Source organism: Elephas maximus, chromosome 3 (assembly GCF_024166365.1).
Source record: "Elephas maximus indicus isolate mEleMax1 chromosome 3, mEleMax1 primary haplotype, whole genome shotgun sequence".
In the NCBI taxonomy this organism is placed as follows: domain Eukaryota; kingdom Metazoa; phylum Chordata; class Mammalia; order Proboscidea; family Elephantidae; genus Elephas; species Elephas maximus.
Window position 1 is genome coordinate 102,164,405 of NC_064821.1, and position 14,133 is coordinate 102,178,537.

Genomic DNA, 14,133 nt, shown 5'->3' on the forward strand with positions numbered 1-14,133 from the left:
CATAATAGAGATATAAAGAATATATAAAATTTATTGATAGAAGTTTGTTAGAAAACATTGTGAGATAAACATTTATATATTAATCTAAGGAGCCCTGGTGGCACAGTGGTTAAGTGCTTGGCTGCTAACTAAAAGGTCAGCAGTTCAAATTCACCAGCTGCTCCTCTGAAACCCTATGGGTCAGTTTTAGTCTGTCCTGTAGGGTCGCTATGAGTTGAAATGGATGCAACAGCAATGTGTTTTTTCTTTGTTTGTTTTTGTTTTTTTATATCAATCTAATGACTTCTGATTTCTCAGACAGGTTTGTTTAACCATCACAGGCACATAAATTGATTAGGACCCCAAGCTAACTAAGTAGTTTTCCCAATTGTGATAAAACTTGGCTTTAAAAGAAATATAGATGGATTCTGCAAAAATATGAACAGTAAGGCTGTTCATTAGCATGGTCTATAACTAAGTTCAAAAGATGGACCTGCAAAACCCTATCACGTAACGTAGATATATTTTAAGGTTGTTATGCCACAACTGTCAAACTCAGGCTCTTCTTGCCTTCCGCTGTGTAATTTATACTTGAGAGCAGTGAAAGAGTTTTTTTTTTTAATTTGTTTCAAGCAACACTCTCAGCTCTCTTACACTTAAGTTGCCTGTTAGTAGCATTAAGTACAAACATATCTCTTGGTTTTCACTTGTTAATTTGTGCCTCTTCTATATACAAACCCACTGCCATTGAGCAACCCTACAGGACAGAGTAGAACTGCCCTATAGGGTTTCCAAGGCTGTAATCTTTACGGAAGCAGACTGCCACATCTTTCTCCCACAGGGTGGCTGGTGAGTTCGAACTGCCAATCTTTTTGGTTAACAGCCATATGCTTAACCACTGCACCACCAGGGCTCCTTCTTCTACATATAGTTGTAGCAAAAATGTAGCTATAAGATCAGAAATTTGCAAGTGGTCAGGGGAGGACAACACGTGAAGGCATGCCTGCCTTTGCCAATAATTAATTGGCAATAAACTAGTGTTATATGGTAGAAAAACCATGGAAGAAGTTCTGGGTGTGTGCTGGCCCCTGTCACTTACTCGTTGCCCTTGGACAAGTTAGCTCACCTCTTTGTGCTTTGGACAATCCATCTAAAAAATGGAAGATAATAATGAAATCTATTTCAAATGCCCAGCAGGGTTATTGTACAAACGAAATAAGACAATGGGTGAGAAAACACTTAATAAACTACATACAACTATGCAAATGTGCTTGCTTCATTCATTTGGTTATAAACATTGGCTACACACCTACTATATGCCAGGTACCACAGAGATAAAAATAATGATTCTTGTTACCATTGTTATTATAGGGCTCATCCTATTACAATGAAATCCTTCTGGCTTCTCTAACAATATAAACACTCTTGGGGGGCTTTGGAAAAGCTATTGGCATATTGGTTAGGTGCTACGGCTGCTAACCAAAAGGTAGGCAGTTCAAGTCCACCCGGCACTCCTTGGAAACTCTATGGGGCAGTTCCATCCTGACCTATAGCGTTGCTATGAGTCGGAATTGACTCAACGGTAACGGGGTTTTTTTTTTTTTTTGGTGGGGGCTTCAGATATAACTGTCTTTAAATAAAATTCCTTACATCGCTAAAAGCGTTTTCGGGGCAATCATACAGAAAGCGTCATGTAAGTGAGTAGTTATTAGAATCAACTGGTAAGCTTTAAAAACAATTCCCAGTCCTTAGCCCAGATCTTCTGCATCAGCGCCTCATGGGAGCAGAAACCAAGAATCTGGATTTTTAATGGCCTTCCCAGTAATTCAGATGACTAGCCAAGTTAGGAACTACGCATAAGTGGTTTGACTGAGAGAACTAGGAAGCAAGGATCTGCCCTGGTTTCTGAAATTCTATCACTTCAGGTTCACTATATTTGGTTTCTCTTTCTTGCCTCCTATTAAATACAGATAAACTAGAAAGATAATATATGAGGCCTTCAAACATAAATTTAGGGTATATTTATCCTGAATTCAGTTCTAATAATATCTCTCCTATGTCCAGATACCTTCTGGGACTCCTCAATGCCTCCTTACTAAAATCAAATCTCCTTAGAATGGCATCCAAGAAAACAAACAAAAAAACTGTTGCCATCAAATCAATTCCTACTCATGGAAACCCCAGGTGTTGCAGAGTAGAACTGTGCTCTGTGGGGTTTTCATGGCTGTGACCTTTCAGAAGCAGATCACCAGGCCTTTCTTTTGAGGTGCCTGCGGGTGGTTTTGAACTGCCAACCTTACACTTAGTAGACAAATGCTTACCTGTTGTACCACTCAGGCATCCAAGTCCCTCCAAAATATGGCCTTTCCCCTGGATAATTCTCTAGCCTCATCTTCAGCACCGTCACCCCAAGCTTTCAGCCTTCAAGTTTTAGCTCAAATGTTATTTTATTCATATAATCTCTCTAATGTAACTCTTAAGTAACAAGTATAGACTGTTTTACATCACAGTCATTTGTGTGCATGTTTCCCTCATAGAATGGAAACTTCCCGAAACCAGAGCTATGTCCTTCATGTCTCTGTCCCCAGAGCTCTGAGTCTAGCACACAGGAAGTTTTGCACGCAGTAAAGTATATTAATTAACCAGGTCCAGGCTGATATTTTCCTACAGGGTTACCAAAGTTATAAAACATGGAAGTGATATAGAAAGAGGCCACAGAGCATAGAGCAGGTAGCTCCGGGTGTTGGTTAGAATCAAGAAATGTGGAGGCACACACCTAGGCTCAATTCATACCTCTTCTACTTATGAGTGACATGATGGGTCAAATTATTTTACCTTTCAGAGTCTCAGTTTCTTCACCTGTAAAATAAGGATAATGATGGTATCAACCTCACAAGGCTGTTATAAGGATTAAGTAAGATATGCTAACCACTTAGCACAGTAACAGGATATATCATGGAAACCACTTAATAAGTCATAATTATTGCTGTTGTTTTCAGCTACCATCGAGTCCACCTCTGACTCATGGCAATCCCATGCACAACAGAACAAAATGGTGCCTGGTCCTGTGCCATCCCCATGATCAGTTGCAGATCAGACCTCTGTGAACCACAGGATTTTCATCAGCTGATTTTCAAAAGTTGATCGCCAGGCCTTTTTTCTCCTAGACCTTCTTAGTCTGGAATCTCCCTTTAACTTACTAATTCCACCTATTATTTTACCAAAGTTTTAGTAAGTAAGCACAGGCTTGGACAATGAAAGGTTCCTGATCAGATTTTGGGTACACAGAAAAGTGGGAGGGTCCTCAGCCTGACTTATTTCATGGGTCAATTCCATGTCATCCCTAATCCGGGATGAAAAAACATTCAGAGTTATGCCCTTGTCTTCCATGGGTTGTTCTCCTCCCTGATGAATTTCCTTAAGAAATATAGATCCACAAGAGATTTATGCGTGTGCTCTGTTTCCCAATAGTTAAAGCAACTTATCTGCCACCACTAAACATTCATTCTTTTCTTGAAGGTCAATTTGCGAGTTGCCCGCACCAGTTAAGGGCAAGCTTGAGCGACCAGAGGCTGTTGACTTGACATCTAACGTGCCTAAGACTAGAGAAATGGGCCAGATATTGACCCAGGGCTGGAAACTCTAAAATCATCGTTGGAATTGAAAAAAGATCTTAGAGATCTTTGAGCCAATCCATTGTTCTGGACATGTGAAAAAGCTTAGGCCCAGATGGGAGGTAATAACTTAGAATAAAATACAGAGCCATGGTTGTCAAAGGCCCCTATGTCAATAATAAAAACTTTCCTGTTCTGGGTGCAATGAGAAACAGAAGGACAATGTTGTGAGGTTTTCATAGAGGTGAATGGATTGGATTTTTTTTTTTTTAATCTGAGATTAAGTTCTTCACACTCATGTGATATTAAAATTACTTTATAAAATAATGATGACAGTAAATGGCTGAATTTTTTCTTTAATGTCTTTACCTTGATAAACAAAAGTTGGCAATTCTATGTGTTTCTCCCCATTTTTGAGTGGGGGGAGACACTGGTTATTTTACTGATATATGAAACACCTAAGAATTTGGGACCCTCTGATGTTGGGGTTAAGAACTGGGGCTCTGGCATCAGAAAGACCTGTGTTGTAATCCTGGCTCTTCTTCCAAGTTGTGTGATCTTAAAGACAATTTATTTAACTTCTCTATCTTTAAAATGTAAACAATAATAATAATGCCTGCCTTACAGGATCACTGTGTGATGAAGAGATAACAGATGGCATGTGCTTAGCACTGGGCCTGGCACAGAAAAGGTGATGGTGGGTGGTTAAACAGGTTTTCCAGAATTCAATCGTGTAAATAAAACATATAAATGAAGAGCAAATTCAGAAGCAACTAAGAATCATTTTAATTTCCCCATGTGGAATTCTTCCCAGATGCAACCTATATGCTTTGAAGATCGCTGGCTTTGATGTCAGACAGATTCAGGTTTACATGTGCTAGCCCAGGCCAGTTTCCAGTCTAATGTTTTAAATAAAGGTAGCTAACCTCTCTGAGCCTTGGTTTCCTCATCTGTAGAATACAGTCCTCCATTATAGAACGCCAACACATATACTAAGCACTTTACACACACCCCTACTTAGTATACAAGGCAAGCCCCAAAACTGGCTATTATTCTCTTCAGAGGTGAAGAATCTGAGGCTCAGAGAATTTACGTCATACAACTAGATAAATCAGTCTTAGAAGAAATACAACCAGAATGTACCTGAGAAGCGAGGACTTTGGCTTGCTTACTTTGGAGATGTCATCAGGAAAGACTAACAATTATAAAAAAAAAAAAAAATCATGCTTGGTAAAGTAGAGCATCAGAGAAAATGAGGAAAAACCCTCAATGAGATGGATTGCCACGACAGCCACAACAATGGACTCAGGCCTAACAGTGATTATGAAGATGGCGCAGGACTGGGCAATGTTTCCTTCTGTTACATAGAAGGTTGCCATGATTCGGAGCCAACACAACGGCAACTAAAAACAACAACAAAGTTGATGTGAAATGCTATATATGCCTCCCAAGGCTCCTGTTCTTTCCATTATTAACCCCAGAACCCAGCATGCCTTGTGTGCCTGTTATCCCATATATGAAAACGGCTGGGAGTGGTATGAATAGTTGCCTCCCGGAAAGATTATATACAGATCGCATTAGTTGATGCCACTGGAAGTGGTTTGTAAACTGTTGAGTATTATACAAATACATTCATGCATCACTTAACGTACACAGTACATTGTATGAAATGGGACGTTATATGATTTAGAAGGTGTGTGAACACCATACTATATATTTAGTGAAGAAAAAAAAAATTTTTTTTTTTTTTATATTGGATACTGGAAACCTTGGTGGGGTAGTTGTTAAGAGCTATGGCTGCTAACCAAAAGGTCAGTAGTTCAAATCCACCAGGCGCTCCTTGGAAACTCTATGGGGCAGTTCTACTCTGTCCTATAGGGTCGCTATGAGTCAGAATCAACTCGACGGCAACGGGTTACGGTTATATGGGATACTGCTGCTATCACTAGCACTGGTTTTGCTGCATTTGGGAGCCATAATGTGCTTCATAGTAATATTTTTGAAAGAAAATTAAACAAGAGAGCTAATGCTACAACGCTCAAGAGACACACAATACTGCCTACGAGTCAAAGCACACACTGTTATATGGTAAACTTTTTATTTGTAAGTAGGGAAAGTTCACATTAAAATAATGATAGAAATTACAGTATAGTACATACATAAGCCAGTAACATAGGCGTTTATTATAACTACCAAGACATGTATGTATTATAAGTTATGTATATACTGTACAATTATGCATGGGGCAGTGCAACCGTTTTGTATATGAGACATGAGACACACGTGCTGCATGCAGGAAGCTGTTGTTTTTTGTTACTTCTGGTTACAACACGCCCTCCATCTTCTGTTCTCTGATCAGGATTTCTGAACTCTATTAAAGCTTTATGCGGTTGGATGTTGCCCGAACAGCCACTATGCTGCACATGACTGTATAAAAGATTGTAACTAAGTAGGTGACTTCAATTAAAGCGAGATTACACTATCTAACGTTAAGGCAGATTGTAATGAACTCCCTGATTCTCCCGCAGTGGAAAGTGACCAAGATGAGATACAGAGTCTGGAAAGGTCCATGTCTGGGTAGCTCTTCATCCCAGTGGGCAATGAGAAGCAGGTGATTCAAGCTAATTCAATGTTGCCTCAATGGGATTGCTCTTCTAGGGTTCTGAGAGCAAAGGAACCCCTTACGGTATATTTTAGTTAGATGATCAAAATGCAGGTCAGATGTACTTAAAAAAGTGCTTCTGATGTCAAGTCCACTTACTGATACTGTTGAAAAATCCACCACCCAGGGCCACAAGAAATCAACAGCAGTGGCATTAGCCTTCAGTGCAGATATTGATGAACGGAGGTGTTATCTCAAAAACGGTCTTGAAGCTGCTTGCTGTGGCTTAATGAGGGAGGGGACTTGGAGCCCATAGGCACCATGTTAATTACAAAAGGGTATTTAATAATTGAGGCCAGACTCATCCAACATAGGATCTGAAGAATTAGCCATCTCTGATAAAAGGAACTGGTAAAGAGGGAGAGATGGGGCTAAAAAATGTCCATACCCTTTAACTCACTGACTCCCCTTGAAGAATGCTAATAAATGATCAGATGACAAAAATATTGTTGCACAAAGATGCTGATAGCGTAGGGTTTTTTTTTTTTTTTTCAATTTTTAGCCCTTATAAATACTCTACGTGCTCAACAATGGAGAATTGGTTTAAAGTTGTGACACATCTGTACAATAAAATACTGTGTAATTAAACATCATTTTTAAAGAATTTTTAACATCATAGGGAAATTGTGCAATATCAAAAAGTAAGAAAAAATTTTAAAAAGCAGGATACAAAAAGCACCAATCAGTGTTTCTGTGTGTATGTGTGATCCTAAAAACAAACAAATGAAAGAAAATATGCCAAAGGTTGACAATAATTGATTTCTTGCTTGTGAAATTTGGAGTGGCTTATATTCATTTTTTTTTTTATTTCCATGATTTCTACACTAAGTATATACTATTAGCATTTTTAAGACAGAGAGGCAAACAGAACAATAAAGTACAATCCAATTTGCCATCACACTACACACCCAAAAGAGTGCTTTGGTGAACAGAGGCATAGATTAAACAAGATTTAGCCTGTTCATCTAACAGGTCACTGATCTGTGAAAATATCAGATGTTTCCAGATTTTTGAAATCATTTATTATTAAGCAACTAGTTGGAGTGTAGCCAACTTAATTAAACTAAGAGCATGAGATGGCGCCATCCCCAGAAAAGTCCCTGGGGGCCAGGGATGCTCCTCTGTTCACCTTTGTATGAGGAGGACCTTGTGCCCGCAACAGAGCAGGAACTCAATAAATGCGTATTGAAAGAACGAATGTATGGGAAAATAGGCTGCCATTAAACCCCAGCTCCGAAGCCATCTGTCTTACCTCTCATTCATTCGTGTGCTCATTCAGAAATTTATTAAGCACTTACTATATAAATGTATGTGTGTATATGTGTGTGTGTGTGTGTGTGTATGTATATATGGAGCCCTGATGGCACAGTGGTTAAGAGCCACGGCTGCTAATCAAATGTTCAGCAGTTTGAATCCACCAGCCGCTCCTTGGAAACCCTATGGGGCAGTTCTACTCTCTCCTATAGGGTTGCTATGAGTAGGAATTGACTAAATGGCAATGGGCTTTATAACCCAGAGCCATTGAGTTGATTCCGACTCATATATATATTTTATTATTGGTTGAAGTCTCTGAGTGGCACAATGGTTAAGCATTCCTACTAATCAAAAGGTTGGCAGTTCAAACCCACCCAAAGGTGCCTTGAAAGAAAGGCCAGGTAATCTTCCAAAAGGTCACAGCCTTGAAAACACCATGGAACACAGTTCTACTCTGCGCACATGAGGTCGCCGTGAGTCATAATCGACTCAGCAGCGACTGGAAAATATATATGTATATATATGGATAACTAGGCCTGAATTGCCTTCAAGGCACGCAATGACCAATGATAGTCCTGATACATACACGAATAGAGGACTTCATGCGGTAAGAAAACTATGACTGAAATGCTAAGGGAAGAATTTCTCCACATAGGAAACTCAGGGAAGGCTTCATGGATGGAGGGAGGGAAATTTGAGCTGGATCCTGAAGAATCTGGATAGAAGTGGGGCAAGTTAGGAGAAGGCATCTTAGACTAAAGTACAGGTAGTCCCCGACTTTCGACGTATTCCAGTTGTGATGAACCGCACTTAAGACCATCCTTTTTTTTCCCTGTACATCTTATTGTTAGTAATATATAATACAATGTTGTAGCACATACTTTGCTTTTGTCATCATATCTGTAAGTTTACATGTAATGTTTCCATCCCCCAAAGACAAAGTTTGGATTTGTAACCAAAAAAACCAAACCCATTGCCGATGAGTCTATTCCGACTCATAGCAACCCTATAGGACAGAGTAGAACTGTCCCATAGAGTTTCCAAGGAGCGGCTAGTGGATTTGAACTGCCAACCTTTTGGTTAGCAGCAGTAGGACTTAACCACTATGCCACCAGGGTTTTCCAGATTTATATACTGATAATAAAAGGCAATAATAATGAAATGTAAAAAAAAAAAGAAAGGAGATAGTCAACTTATGTCAGAACTGACTTACCATAGAGTTGTCAGAATTAAACCCTGTTGTAAGTCGGGTACTGTCTGTAATGGCAAGAGCAACATCAGAAAAGACAAGAAATGCTTGTGTTGGGCAACAGCATGGAGATCTCAGGGAAGTAGAGGAGGTGAGGCTGAAGCAGAATGTTGGGACCTGGTTATGGACGGCTTTGAGCCACGTTAAGATTTGCTTTCTCCCTTAGATAAAGAACCACAGGATGTCTGCATAGGAGACTGGACTGTTCAGAGAAATGCATTAAGAAGATGCTTGGGCAGCAATGGATAATATGGATAGGAAAGGGAAGAGACAGGCCCTGAAGGGAGAACAAATTCTCCATGGCAAGAAGTATTAGTGAATGGTCCTAAACTCATGAACAAGTAAGTAGCTGGAAACTCAGCCCTTAGTTCCTTCAGTCACTAGAATGGCTCCAGCTCTAAACTGCTACATTTCCTTTAAGCTGAGATGCTAAGGACCAACCATTAGAAAATGCTTAAACCTTGGGCTCAACCACTAGCCCGCTCCCCCTCATGAGAGGCTGAATTGCTTTGCAAATATATGCAGATACATGTGAATAACAAAGCCATTAACATGTGCCCTAAGCCTCCAAGCAAAAGGCTTGCTTTGATCAGAGCTCATCAAGGGATATATCCAAGGGGCAGAAAAACAATACCCTGCTCAGTTTTTAGGTTTGGCTTAACCCAAACTAGGGAAGGCTTGGATTCTGGAAAAGAAAGCCTTATTAGTTGCTGCTATTTTTTTTACTTAGTCAAGGAAACCCCGGTGGCATAGTGGTTAAGCACAACAGCTGCTAACCAAAGGGTCCGCAGTTTGAATCTGCCAGATGCTCCTTGGAAACTCTATGGGGTAGTTCTACTCTGTCCTACAGGGTCGCCATGAGTTGGAATCTACTCGACAGCACTGGGTTTGATTTTGGTTTTTATTTAGTCAAATGCAAACCGTGGTGGTGCAGTGGTTAGGAGATATAGCTGCTAACCAAAAAGCTGGCAGTTTAAATCCACTAGCCGCTCCTTGGAAACCCTATGGGGCGGTTCTACTCTATCCTATAGGGTTGCTGTGAGTTGGAATCAACTTGACAGAGATGGGTTTGGTTTTAGTTTATTTAAGTCAAATATCAGGGCACATGGTTTCCCTTCTACTTCCTGGTTTCTTAAGGTTAGAACCACTGTAAAAGATCTTTCCTCTGCTTCAATTTATCAAACATTAGCTGTAAACACTGGGGAAAAAACTGTGTACGTGTGTATGTGCACGGGCACACCTCCAATTTGACCCTCTAAACTCTACTCAAAGTTTGGTCTGCAGACCAGCGGCATTAATGCCATCTGGAAGCTGGTTTCCCACTCCCGTTGAGTTGATTCCAACTCACAGTAACTGTATAGAGCAGAGTAGAATGATTCCAACTCATAGTGACCGTACAGAACAGAGTAGAACTGCCCCACAGGGTTTCCAAGGAGTACCTGATATATATTTGAACTGCTGACCATATGGAGAGCAGCCTTAGCTTTTAACCACTATACCACCAGGGTTTCTGGAAGTTGGTTAGGAATACAGAATCTCTAGCCAGACCCCAGAGCTGATGGGTCAGGATCTGCGTTTTAAAAAGATGCCTAGATGATTCTTTAGCACACTATAATTTGAGGAGCTCTAATGGAAACTCTGGTGGCGTAGTGGTTAAGTGCTACAGTTGTTAACCAAAAGGTCAGCAGTTTGAATCTACCAGGTTCTCCTTGCAAGCTCTATGGGGCAGTTCTACTTTGTCCTATAGGGTCACTATAAGTCAGAATTGACTCGAAGGCAACGGGTTTGAATTTTTTTTTTTTTTTTGGTAAAGTATAACATTCACATAATGTCTTAAAGGCTGGGACCATTTCATACTCACCTTCTTATCTACCAGGAATAATGCATAACACATAATAGGTAATTGAAACAGGCCTCAGTTTTCTCCTCTATAAAATGAGACAACTGCTATCTCAGGGGCTGTTGAGAAGAGTGAGCTGAATATCAAATATAAATATCACAAGCACAATGCCTGGCACATGATGGGTGCCCAAAGTTCTTTAATTCCCTTCTCACTCTCAATTCCCCTTCAAAAGCAGTTGTTGAACTGTATACTGTTAACCCCACTCCTAGCTGAACATTTCGTATTTGATAAAACATGTATCTCATCTAATTCTCACATCACCCAGCAGAAATTGCCAGGCATGTTTCACTAACAAGTAAACTAGGATACAGAGAGGTTAAATGAGTTATGCAAAGTGGTTAGGCAGTAAAAACTGGCAGAGGTGGAATTTGAACCAGGCCCCTTCACCCTGTAGCCACCCTCTCCACATTGCAGAGCAGATCACACAAGGACCCTGCTAAAAATTCCTCTTTGTCTCCACACCACCTTCAGGGTAGAGTCCAAGCTCTGCGTGCTGATGTGGCTTGGCAGGGCAAGTTTGATCAGATCCGTATTATGGAAGGAGCCCTCTGCCCACAGGGTGGACTTGGACTGGCCAGGTCAGGTAGCATAATGTTGCAAAAGACCCAGACAGATTTCCGTGATCTGGCCCTTGCCTACTTCTCTGGGCTTTGCTGCTTCTTTCCAATCTGATCTTTACTCTTTTTCTCAGGTCACATCTGTTATTCCCTGAAATCATGATGACATTACCCATCTCTCTCAATTCTCTGTAGTCCCTTTCTCTGGAACTTTTTTTGTGTCAGGTAGCTTCTATTCACCCTTCAGACCTACCTCGAGCCTTCTTCACTCTGCTCTGTGCCTGGAAGGTGGGTTTATATGGACCGCAGCGAAGGTTCCCAGACCCTCTGGTTTTCCACCGGGGTTGGCAGGAGATGCAATACAGAGAGGGGAGTGAGGCCAGGGCAGACCCTGGCTCCTTCCTGCAAGGTTGGTTCAAGCTGTGTCCCTTAATTGAAGATCCTTATTTCCCAAGGAGTCCAATAATACTACAGAACTCTTACCTTCCAGATTCCAATAAATACACCATCCTTTCATCCTGGGGCCTCAGGTGGAATCGAGTAACGTCACTATTCCTTATGATTTCCTTATACCCTCACTTAGAGCAGGGCACGTGTGTCATCTCCTCTGCATTACAGAAAGGGTGGCTGCAGGGTGAAAGGCTCTCATATTCCCTCTCCCATGGAAATAAATTCTTCCTCAGTCATCCTATTTGGAATGTGAGACCCTAATCAATACATTCTTTATCTAGTTAACTCCTGTCATAGCTTGGATTCTGTCCTCCAAAAATACGTGTCAACTTGGTTAGGCCATGATTCCCAGTATTGTGTGGCTGTCCTCCATTTTATGGCTTTCCTATGTGTTATAAATCATAATCTCTGCCTGTGGTTAAAGAGGATTAGGGTGGGATATAACACTCCCCCGCCTCAGGTAACATTTCCTGATCCAAAGGGAGTTTCCCTGGGGCGTGGCCTGTACCACCTTTTATCTTATAAGAGATAAAAGAAAAGGGAAGCCTTTAGACAGCTGGGGACCTCATACCACCATGACAGCAGTGCCGGGAGCAGTGTGTGTCCTTTGGACCTGGGGTTCCTGCATGGAGAAGCTCTTAGTCTAGGGGAAGATTGATGACAAGGACCTTCCTCCCAAGCCAACAGAGAAAGCATTCCCCTGGAACTGACACCCTGAATTTGGATTCCTAGCCCACTAGACTATGAGAGGAAACCCTGGTGGCATAGTGGTTAAGAGCTACGTCTGCTAATCAAAAGGTGGGCAGTTCAAATCCACCAGGCGTTCCTAGAAAACGTCATGGTGCACTTCTACTCTGTCCTTTAGGGTCGCTATGAGTCGGAATCAACTCAACGGCTACAGGTAGACTACGAGAAAATAAATTTCTCTTTGTTAAAGCCATCCACTTGTGGTATCTGTTATGGCAGCACTAGATGACTAAGACAACTCCTATTCATCCTTCAAAACTCAATTGAGAGTTCATCATCTCAAAGAGCCTTCTCAGATTCCATGACACCTTGGGCTTCCGTTTTTCATAACATTTCCTAGTACAACTGCTAGTGTTCGTGTTCTTGTCTGACTTCTTCAAGGGTAGGGATAATATTTTTTCTCTACTTCTATTCATATTATAAAAACAAATCTTATGCTAATTTTTTTTTATACGCAAGGCATTGTTCTTTTTTTTATTTTTATTTTTTTATATAAAGTGGGTCTATTCCAGGCAAACTAGAGTAACCATAGCCCACGCACGAAATTACAGAACTCTAAAATTGCTGAAAGGAACTGTGATAGTCGGAATACTAGGATGGCCCTCAATGAGCTCCACCTCCTGGTATTCATGCAGCTGTGTAATCTCATAACCTTGAAGGTAGTCTGGACCTAGTGACTTGCTTCTAACAAACAGAATATGGCAAAGGTGATCAGATGTTACTTCGGAGACTAGATTACAAAGGAATGTAACTTCTCTCTTGTTGGTACTCGTTCTCTCTCAGGCTCTCTCACTTGATGGCTCTGATGAAGCCATACTGTACTACCATATTGTGACCTGCCCTATGGAGAGGCCCATGCGACAAGGAGCCAAGGCAAGTGTCTGGCCAACAGCCAGGAAAACTGAGATCCTCAGTCCAACTGCCTGTCAGGAACTGAATTAAGTCAATAACTACCATAAGCTGCATAAACTTGAAAGTGGGCCCTGTCTCACTGGAACCTTGAGATGACTGTAGCTCCAACCAACGCCTTGACTGTAGCCTGAGCCAGAATCCAGCAAGCCATTCCCAGATTCCTGACCCACAGAAATTGTGAAATAATGTTATTTTAAGCTGTTAAGTTGTGGAGTAATTTGCTAAGTAATAATGGATAACTAACACAGGAGTTTTTCCAGTTAGTTCCAGTCTTCCAGATCATGCAGAAGGCTAGTTAGGATGAGAAAATCCAAAGGGAAATAAATATAAAAGGATCTGCTATTTCCAGGTAACATAGTTCTCCTGGTAGCACTTGGCCCAAAAATTATTTCTTCCTATCCCAAAGAAGAAATTTAATGGGCATCACTCTACCTAGCTAAGCTGGGCCCTCCTGGTTCTTAGGGCTTTTTGTCTAAGGGGCGGTTTAATTTTGCAGCCACCAGCCCAGGTCCTCCACATGAACCCGGTAATGATGAAAACTAAAGACGCGATTTACTGAGCAGGGAAGATTGTCTGCAAAATGGTCACGAAGGATTACTTTCATCCCTGTATATACATCCCTGTATGTGCATGCTTATTTTCTCTCCAAAAGGTGGAATATGCTTCTCCTTCCCTTGAATCTTGTGTCTTGCGTTGACCAATAGAACGTGGTAGAAATAGCACTGTGCCAGACCTAGGTCTTAAGAGACCTGGACATAGTTATTTTTGCATCCTTGTGAGTCCTGAGACACGAGATTAAGAAATCT

At 41.1% G+C, this 14,133-nt stretch overlaps 1 long non-coding RNA gene across 1 annotated transcript in view; it reads right to left on the minus strand.

Moving 5' to 3' along the window:
* The window catches only part of LOC126073127 (uncharacterized), a 342,628-nt gene that overhangs the window by 160,246 nt on the left and 168,249 nt on the right, over positions 1-14,133 (minus strand). The window contains exon 2 of the long non-coding RNA XR_007516661.1: positions 2,815-2,838. This is a non-coding gene — a long non-coding RNA (uncharacterized LOC126073127). The remainder of the gene's footprint in view (positions 1-2,814; positions 2,839-14,133) is intronic.